Raw genomic sequence first — 11,012 nt, forward strand, 5'->3', positions numbered from 1 at the left:
TGAAATTGTTGCCACCCCTATTACTAGCCTCTTCAACCTCTCTTTCGTGTCGTCTGAGATCCCCAAAGATTGGAAAGCAGCTGCGGTTATCCCCCTCTTCAAAGGGGGGGACACCCTTGACCCTAACTGCTACAGACCTATATCTATCCTACCCTGCCTTTCTAAGGTCTTCGAAAGCCAAGTCAACAAACAGATTACCGACCATTTCGAATCCCACCACACCTTCTCCGCAATGCAATCTGGTTTCAGAGCTGGTCATGGGTGCACCTCAGCCACGCTCAAGGTCATAAACGATATCGTAACCGCCATCGATAGGAAACAATACTGTGCAGCCGTATTCATTGACCTGGCCAAGGCCTTTGACTCTGTCAATCACCACATCCTCATTGGCAGACTCGACAGCCTTGGTTTCTCTAATGATTGCCTCGCCTGGTTCACCAACTACTTCTCTGATCGAGTTCAGTGTGTCAAATCGGAGGGTCTGTTGTCCGGGCCTCTGGCAGTCTCTATGGGGGTGCCACAGGGTTCAATTCTTGGACCGACTCTCTTCTCTGTTTACATCAATGATGTCGCTCTTGCTGCTGGTGATTCTCTGATCCACCTCTACGCAGACGACACTATTCTGTATACTTCTGGCCCTTCTTTTGACACTGTGTTAACAACCCTCCAGGCGGGCTTCAATGCCATACAACTCTCCTTCCGTGGCCTCCAACTGCTCTTAAATACAAGTAAAACCAAATGCATGCTCTTCAACCGATCGCTGCCTGCTCCTGCCCGCCTGTCCAACATCACTACTTTGGACGGCTCTGACTTAGAATATGTGGACACCTACAAATACCTAGGTGTCTGGTTAGACTGTAAACTCTCCTTCCAGACTCACATCAAACATCTCCAATCCAAAGTCAAATCTAGAATTGGCTTCCTATTCCGCAACAAAGCATCCTTTACTCATGCTGCCAAACATACCCTTGTAAAACTGACCATCCTACCAATCCTCGACTTCGGTGATGTCATTTACAAAATAGCCTCCAAAACCCTACTCAATAAATTGGATGCAGTCTATCACAGTGCCATCCGTTTTGTCACCAAAGCCCCATATACTACCCACCACTGCGACCTGTACACTCTCGTTGGCTGGCCCTCGCTTCATACTCGTCGCCAAACCCACTGGTTCCAGGTCATCTACAAGACCCTGCTAGGTAAAGTCCCCCCTTATCTCAGCTCGCTGGTCACCATAGCAGCACCTACCTGTAGCACGCGCTCCAGCAGGTATATCTCTCTAGTCACCCCCAAAACCAATTCTTCCTTTGGACGCCTCTCCTTCCAGTTCTCTGCTGCCAATGACTGGAACGAACTACAAAAATCTCTGAAACTGGAAACACCTATCTCCCTCACTAGCTTTAAGCACCAGCTGTCAGAGCAGCTCATAGATTACTGCACCTGTATATAACCCATCTACAATTTAGCCCAAACAACTACCTCTTTACCTACTGTATTTATTTATTAATTTATTTTGCTCCTTTGCACCCCATTATTTCTGTCTCTACTTTGCACTTTCTTCCACTGCAAACCAACCATTCCATTGTTTTTTTTAGTTTTTATTTTACTTGCTGTGTTGTACTCACTTCGCCTCCATGGCCTTTTATATTTTTATTTATTTATACATATATTTGTTTGCCTTCACCTCCCTTATCTCACCTCACTTGCTCACATTGTATATAGACTTATTTTTTTTTTTTCACTGTATTATTGACTATATGTTTGTTTTACTCCATGTGTAACTATGTGTTGTTGTATGTGTCGAACTGCTTTGCTTTATCTTGGCCAGGTCGCAATTGTAAATGAGAACGTGTTCTCAATTTGCCTACCTGGTTAAATAAAGGTTAAATAAAATAAAAAAATAAATAGAGGGGTATATTACAGAGGGGTATACTACAGAGGGGTATACTACAGAGGGGTATACTACAGAGGGGTATACTACAGAGGGGTATACTATAGAGGAGTATATTATAGAGGGGTATACTACAGAGGGGTATACTATAGAGGGGTATACTATAGAGGGGTATTCTACAGAGGGGTATACTATAGAGGGGTATACTATAGAGGGGTATACTATAGAGGGGTATACTATAGAGGGGTATACTACAGAGGGGTATACTATAGAGGGGTATACTATAGAGGGGTATACTATAGAGGGGTATACTATAGAGGGGTATACTATAGAGGGGTATACTACAGAGAGGTATACTATAGAGGGGTATACTATAGAGGGGTATATTACAGAGGGGTATACTACAGAGGGGTATACTACAGAGGGGTATACTACAGAGGGGTATACTATAGAGGAGTATATTATAGAGGGGTATACTACAGAGGGGTATACTATAGAGGGGTATACTATAGAGGGGTATACTATAGAGGGGTATACTATAGAGGGGTATACTATAGAGGGGTATACTACAGAGAGGTATACTATAGAGGGGTATACTATAGAGGGGTATACTATAGAGGGGTATACTATAGAGGGGTATACTATAGAGGGGTATACTACAGAGGGGTATACTATAGAGGGGTATACTATAGAGGGGTATACTATAGAGGGGTATACTATAGAGGGGTATACTATAGAGGGGTATATTATAGAGGAGTAATATATATATATATATATATAGACAAGACAACTTTAGATTTAACAGGGTAATCCAGGAGAATATACTACAAAGCAGGATCCAATGAGTCAGGAATCATTTAGTTAGCCAGCTAACTTTGATAAGCAGACAGAAATATATATATATATATATTTCTGTCTGTTTATCAAAGTTAGCTGGCTAACTAAATGATTCCTGACTCATTGGATCCTGCTTTGTAGTATATTCTCCTGGATTACCCTGTTAAATCTAAAGTTGTCTTGTTGACACTAAATATCCTAATGATATTGTTGTAACAGCTCCCACCTTGTCATATTCACCACCCTCTCCAAAACACACACGCTAATACTCACACACACACTCTCACACACACACACACACACACACACACACACACACACACACACACACACACACACACACACACACACACACACACACACACACACACACACACACACACACACACACACACACACACACACACACACACACACACACACACGCACACAAGCACACACTTGCCTACGCACACCAAATCTTGCGGAACAATTTCGTCCATTCTGACAAAAGTTAAGTTATTATCAGATAATTTACCTATTCTCTGTACTAGATTGATTTCCTCTCTCCGGTCGAGACTTGGTTCATGTCTCCAGACTGCTGTGTCAGCCGGATAAACCCTGACTTGAGCTCAGCTGGCCAAAAACTCACTGACTCAAATCCTGAGAGAAAACATTCAGTAGCAGAAACAAGTCTTACTTGGCTCTGTCATATCCTCACATGGTCTCTCCTATCATTGCTATGCAGACGACACACAATTAATCTTCTCCTTTCCCCCCTCTGATAACCAGGTGGTGAATCGCATCTCTGCATGTCTGGCAGACATATCAGTGTGGATGACGGATCACCACCTCAAGCTGAACCTCGGCAAGACGGAGCTGCTCTTCCTCCCGGGGAAGGACTGCCCGTTCCATGATCTCGCCATCACGGTTGACAACTCCATTGTGTCCTCCTCCCAGAGTGCTAAGAACCTTGGCGTGATCCTGGACAACACCCTGTCGTTCTCAACTAACATCAAGGCGGTGACCCGTTCCTGTAGGTTCATGCTCTACAACATTCGCAGAGTACGACCCTGCCTCACGCAGGAAGCGGCGCAGGTCCTAATCCAGGCACTTGTCATCTCCCGTCTGGATTACTGCAACTCGCTGTTGGCTGGGCTCCCTGCCTGTGCCATTAAACCCCTACAACTCATCCAGAACGCCGCAGCCCGTCTGGTGTTCAACTTTCCCAAGTTCTCTCACGTCACCCCGCTCCTCCGCTCTCTCCACTGGCTTCCAGTTGAAGCTCGCATCCGCTACAAGACCATGGTGCTTGCCTACGGAGCTGTGAGGGGAACGGCACCTCCGTACCTTCAGGCTCTGATCAGGCCCTACACCCAAACAAGGGCACTGCGTTCATCCACCTCTGGCCTGCTCGCCTCCCTACCTCTGAGGAAGTACAGTTCCCGCTCAGCCCAGTCAAAACTGTTCGCTGCCCTGGCACCCCAATGGTGGAACAAACTCCCTCACGACGCCAGGTCAGCGGAGTCAATCACCACCTTCCAGAGACACCTGAAACCCCACCTCTTTAAGGAATACCTAGGATAGGATAAAGTAATCCTTCTAACCCCCCCCCCCCCCCTTAAAAGAGTTAGATGCACTATTGTAAAGTGGTTGTTCCACTGGATATCATAAGGTGAATGCACCAATTTGTAAGTCGCTCTGGATAAGAGCGTCTGCTAAATGACTTAAATGTAAATGTAAATGTAAGTCAATAACAAGTTGAAACCCTGAAAATAGTGCTTCCTTACTTTATAAAATAATAAAATTACGGTATACAGCACCTGTTAAATACATTTAGTAATTAAACACTCAGCCCAGAGGTATAGTAACTAATCACTCAGCCCATAGGTATAGTAACTAAACACTCAGCCCAGAGGTATAGTAACTAAACACACAGCCCAGAGGTATAGTAACTAAACACTCAGCCCAGAGGTATAGTAACTAAACACTCAGCCCAGAGGCATAGTAACTAAACACTGAGCCCAGAGGTATAGTAACTAAACACTCAGCCCAGAGGTATAGTAACTAAACACTCAGCCCAGAGGTATAGTAACTAAACACTCAGCCCAGAGGTATAGTAACTAAACACTCAGCCCAGAGGTATAGTAACTATACACTCAGCCCAGAGGTATAGTAACTAAACACTCAGCCCAGAGGTATAGTAACTAAACACTCAGCCCAGTGGTATAGTAACTAAACACTCAGCCCAGAGGTATAGTAACTAAACACTCAGCCCAGTGGTATAGTAACTATACACTCAGCCCAGAGGTATAGTAACTAAACAATCAGCCCAGAGGCATAGTAACTAAACACTCAGCCCAGTGGTATAATAACTAAACACTCAGCCCAGAGGTATAGTAACTAAACACTCAGCCCAGAGGTATAGTAACTAAACACTCAGCCCAGAGGTATAGTAACTAAACACTCAGCCCAGAGGTATAGTAACTAAACACTCAGCCCAGAGGTATAGTAACTAAACACTCAGCCCAGAGGTATAGTAACTAAACACTCAGCCCAGAGGTATAGTAACTAAACACTCAGCCCAGAGGTATAGTGACTAAACACTCAGCCCAGAGGTATAATAACTATACACTCAGCCCAGAGGTATAGTAACTAAACACTCAGCCCAGAGGTATAGTGACTAAACACTCAGCCCAGAGGTATAGTAACTAAACACTCAGCCCAGAGGTATAGTAACTAAAAGCTCAGCCCAGAGGCATAGTAACTAAACACTCAGCCCAGAGATATAGTAACTAAACACTCAGCCCAGAGATATAGTAACTAAACACTCAGCCCAGAGATATAGTAACTAAACACTCAGCCTAGAGGTATAGTAACTAAACACTCAGCCCAGAGGTATAGTAACTAAACTATCAGCCCAGAGGTATAGTAACTATACACTCAGCCCAGAGGTATAGTAACTAAACACTCAGCCCAGAGGTATAGTAACTAAACTATCAGCCCAGAGATATAGTAACTAAACACTCAGCCTAGAGGTATAGTAACTAAATACTCAGCCCAGAGGTATAGTAACTAAACTATCAGCCCAGAGGTATAGTAACTATACACTCAGCCCAGAGGTATAGTAACTAAACACTCAGCCCAGTGGTATAGTAACTAAACACTCAGCCTAGAGGTATAGTAACTAAACACTCAGCCCAGAGGTATAGTAACTAAACACTCAGCCCAGAGGTATAGTAACTAAACACTCATCCCAGAGGTATAGTAACTAAACACTCAGCCCAGAGGTATAGTAACTATACACTCAGCCCAGAGGTATAGTAACTAAACACTCAGCCCAGTGGTATAGTAACTAAACACTCAGCCCAGAGGTATAGTAACTATACACTCAGCCCAGAGGTATAGTAACTAAACACTCAGCCCAGAGGTATAGTAACTATACACTCAGCCCAGAGATATAGTAACTAAACACTCAGCCCAGAGGTATAGTAACTAAACACTCAGCCCAGAGGCATAGTAACTAAACACTCAGCCCAGAGATATAGTAACTAAACACTCAGCCCAGAGATATAGTAAATAAACACTCAGCCCAGAGATATAGTAACTAAACACTCAGCCCAGAGGTATAGCAACTAAACACTCAGCCCAGAGGTATAGTAACTAAACTATCAGCCCAGAGGTATAGTAACTAAACACTCAGCCCAGAGGTATAGTAACTAAACACTCAGCCCAGAGGTATAGTGACTAAACACTCAGCCCAGAGGTATAGTAACTAAACACTCAGCCCAGTGGTATAGTAACTAAACACTCAGCCTAGAGGTATAGTAACTAAACACTCAGCCCAGAGGTATAGTAACTAAACTATCAGCCCAGAGGTATAGTAACTATACACTCAGCCCAGAGGTATAGTAACTAAACTATCAGCCCAGAGGCATAGTAACTAAACACTCAGCCCAGTGGTATAATAACTAAACACTCAGCCCAGAGGTATAGTAACTAAACACTCAGCCCAGAGGTATAGTAACTAAACACTCAGCCCAGAGGTATAGTAACTAAACACTCAGCCCAGAGGTATAGTAACTAAACACTCAGCCCAGAGGTATAGTAACTAAACACTCAGCCCAGAGGTATAGTAACTAAACACTCAGCCCAGTGGTATAGTAACTAAACACTCAGCCCAGAGGTATAGTGACTAAACACTCAGCCCAGAGGTATAATAACTATACACTCAGCCCAGAGGTATAGTAACTAAACACTCAGCCCAGAGGCATAGTAACTAAACACTCAGCCCAGAGATATAGTAACTAAACACTCAGCCCAGAGATATAGTAACTAAACACTCAGCCTAGAGGTATAGTAACTAAACACTCAGCCCAGAGGTATAGTAACTAAACTATCAGCCCAGAGGTATAGTAACTAAACTATCAGCCCAGAGGTATAGTAACTAAACACTCAGCCCAGAGGTATAGTAACTAAACTATCAGCCCAGAGATATAGTAACTAAACACTCAGCCTAGAGGTATAGTAACTAAACACTCAGCCCAGAGATATAGTAACTAAACACTCAGCCCAGAGGTATAGTGACTAGACACTCAGCCTAGAGGCATAGTAACTAAACACTCAGCCCAGTGGTATAATAACTAAACACTCAGCCCAGAGATATAGTAACTATACACTCAGCCCAGAGGTATAGTAACTAAACACTCAGCCCAGAGGTATAGTAACTAAACACTCAGCCCAGTGGTATAGTAACTAAACACTCAGCCCAGAGGTATAGTAACTATACACTCAGCCCAGAGGTATAGTAACTAAACACTCAGCCCAGAGGTATAGTAACTAAACACTCAGCCCAGAGGTATAGTAACTAAACACTCAGCCCAGAGGTATAGTAACTAAACACTCAGCCCAGAGGTATAGTGACTATACACTCAGCCCAGAGGTATAGTAACTAAACACTCAGCCCTGAGGTATAGTAACTAAACTATCAGCCCAGAGGTATAGTAACTATACACTCAGCCCAGAGGTATAGTAACTAAACACTCAGCCCAGAGGTATAGTAACTATACACTCAGCCCAGAGATATAGTAACTAAACACTCAGCCCAGAGGTATAGTAACTAAACACTCAGCCCAGAGGTATAGTAACTAAACACTCAGCCCAGAGGTATAGTAACTAAACACTCAGCCCAGAGGTATAGTGACTAAACACTCAGCCCAGAGGTATAGTAACTAAACACTCAGCCCAGAGGTATAGTAACTAAACACTCAGCCCAGAGGTATAGTAACTATACACTCAGCCCAGAGATATAGTGACTAAACACTCAGCCCAGAGGTATAGTAACTAAACACTCAGCCCAGAGATATAGTAACTAAACACTCAGCCCAGAGATATAGTAACTAAACACTCAGCCCAGAGGTATAGTAACTAATCACTCAGCCCAGAGGTATAGTAACTAAACACTCAGCCCAGTGGTATAGTAACTAAACACTCAGCCCAGTGGTATAGTAACTATACACTCAGCCCAGAGGTATAGTAACTAATCACTCAGCCCAGAGGTATAGTAACTAAACACTCAGCCCAGTGGTATAGTAACTAAACACTCAGCCCAGTGGTATAGTAACTATACACTCAGCCCAGAGGTATAGTAACTAAACACTCAGCCCAAAGGTATAGTAACTAAACACTCAGCCCAGTGGTATAGTAACTATACACTCAGCCCAGAGGTATAGTAACTAAACACTCAGCCCAGAGATATAGTAACTATACACTCAGCCCAGAGGTATAGTAACTAAACACTCAGCCCAGAGGTATAGTAACTAAACACTCAGCCCAGTGGTATAGTAACTAAACACTCAGCCCAGAGGTATAGTAACTATACACTTAGCCCAGAGTTATAGTAACTAAACACTCAGCCCAGAGGTATAGTAACTATACACTCAGTCCAGAGATATAGTAACTAAACACTCAGCCCAGAGGTATAGTAACTAAACACTCAGCCCAGATGCATAGTAACTAAACACTCAGCCCAGAGATATAGTAACTAAACACTCAGCCCAGAGATATAGTAACTAAACACTCAGCCTAGAGGTATAGTAACTAAACACTCAGCCCAGAGGTATAGTAACTAAACTATCAGCCCAGAGGTATAGTAACTAAACACTCAGCCCAGAGGTATAGTGACTAAACACTCAGCCCAGAGGTATAGTAACTAAACACTCAGCCCAGTGGTATAGTAACTAAACACTCAGCCTAGAGGTATAGTAACTAAACACTCAGCCAAGAGGTATAGTAACTAAACTACCAGCCCAGAGGTATAGTAACTATACACTCAGCCCAGAGGTATAGTAACTAAACTATCAGCCCAGAGGCATAGTAACTAAACACTCAGCCCAGTGGTATAATAACTAAACACTCAGCCCAGAGGTATAGTAACTAAACACTCAGCCCAGAGGTATAGTAACTAAACACTCAGCCCAGAGGTATAGTAACTAAACACTCAGCCCAGAGGTATAGTAACTAAACACTCAGCCCAGAGGTATAGTAACTAAACACTCAGCCCAGAGGTATAGTAACTAAACACTCAGCCCAGAGGTATAGTAACTAAACACTCAGCCCAGTGGTATAGTAACTAAACACTCAGCCCAGAGGAATAGTGACTAAACACTCAGCCCAGAGGTATAGTGACTAAACACTCAGCCCAGAGGTATAGTAACTAAACACTCAGCCCAGAGGTATAGTAACTAAAAGCTCAGCCCAGAGGCATAGTAACTAAACACTCAGCCCAGAGATATAGTAACTAAACACTCAGCCCAGAGATATAGTAACTAAACACTCAGCCCAGAGATATAGTAACTAAACACTCAGCCTAGAGGTATAGTAACTAAACACTCAGCCCAGAGGTATAGTAACTAAACTATCAGCCCAGAGGTATAGTAACTATACACTCAGCCCAGAGGTATAGTAACTAAACACTCAGCCCAGAGGTATAGTAACTAAACTATCAGCCCAGAGATATAGTAACTAAACACTCAGCCTAGAGGTATAGTAACTAAATACTCAGCCCAGAGGTATAGTAACTAAACTATCAGCCCAGAGGTATAGTAACTATACACTCAGCCCAGAGGTATAGTAACTAAACACTCAGCCCAGTGGTATAGTAACTAAACACTCAGCCTAGAGGTATAGTAACTAAACACTCAGCCCAGAGGTATAGTAACTAAACACTCAGCCCAGAGGTATAGTAACTAAACACTCAGCCCAGAGGTATAGTAACTAAACACTCAGCCCAGAGGTATAGTAACTATACACTCAGCCCAGAGGTATAGTAACTAAACACTCAGCCCAATGGTATAGTAACTAAACACTCAGCCCAGAGGTATAGTAACTATACACTCAGCCCAGAGGTATAGTAACTAAACACTCAGCCCAGAGGTATAGTAACTATACACTCAGCCCAGAGATATAGTAACTAAACACTCAGCCCAGAGGTATAGTAACTAAACACTCAGCCCAGAGGCATAGTAACTAAACACTCAGCCCAGAGATATAGTAACTAAACACTCAGCCCAGAGATATAGTAACTAAACACTCAGCCCAGAGATATAGTAACTAAACACTCAGCCCAGAGGTATAGTAACTAAACACTCAGCCCAGAGGTATAGTAACTAAACTATCAGCCCAGAGGTATAGTAACTAAACACTCAGCCCAGAGGTATAGTAACTAAACACTCAGCCCAGAGGTATAGTAACTAAACACTCAGCCTAGAGGTATAGTGACTAAACACTCAGCCCAGAGGTATAGTAACTAAACACTCAGCCCAGAGATATAGTAACTAAACACTCAGCCCAGAGATATAGTAACTAAACACTCAGCCTAGAGGTATAGTAACTAAACACTCAGCCCAGAGGCATAGTAACTAAACACTCAGCCCAGAGATATAGTAACTAAACACTCAGCCCAGAGATATAGTAACTAAACACTCAGCCCAGAGATATAGTAACTAAACACTCAGCCTAGAGGTATAGTAACTAAACACTCAGCCCAGAGGTATAGTAACTAAACTATCAGTCCAGAGGTATAGTAACTAAACACTCAGCCCAGAGGTATAGTAACTAAACACTCAGCCCAGAGGTATAATAACTAAACACTCAGCCCAGAGGTATAGTAACTAAACACTCAGCCCTGAGGTATAGTAACTAAACACTCAGCCCAGAGGTATAATAACTAAACACTCAGCCCAGAGATATAATAACTAAACACTCAGCCCAGAGGTATAGTAACTAAACACTCAGCCCTGAGGTA

Source organism: Salvelinus alpinus, chromosome 10 (assembly GCF_045679555.1).
Source record: "Salvelinus alpinus chromosome 10, SLU_Salpinus.1, whole genome shotgun sequence".
NCBI classification, from domain to species: domain Eukaryota; kingdom Metazoa; phylum Chordata; class Actinopteri; order Salmoniformes; family Salmonidae; genus Salvelinus; species Salvelinus alpinus.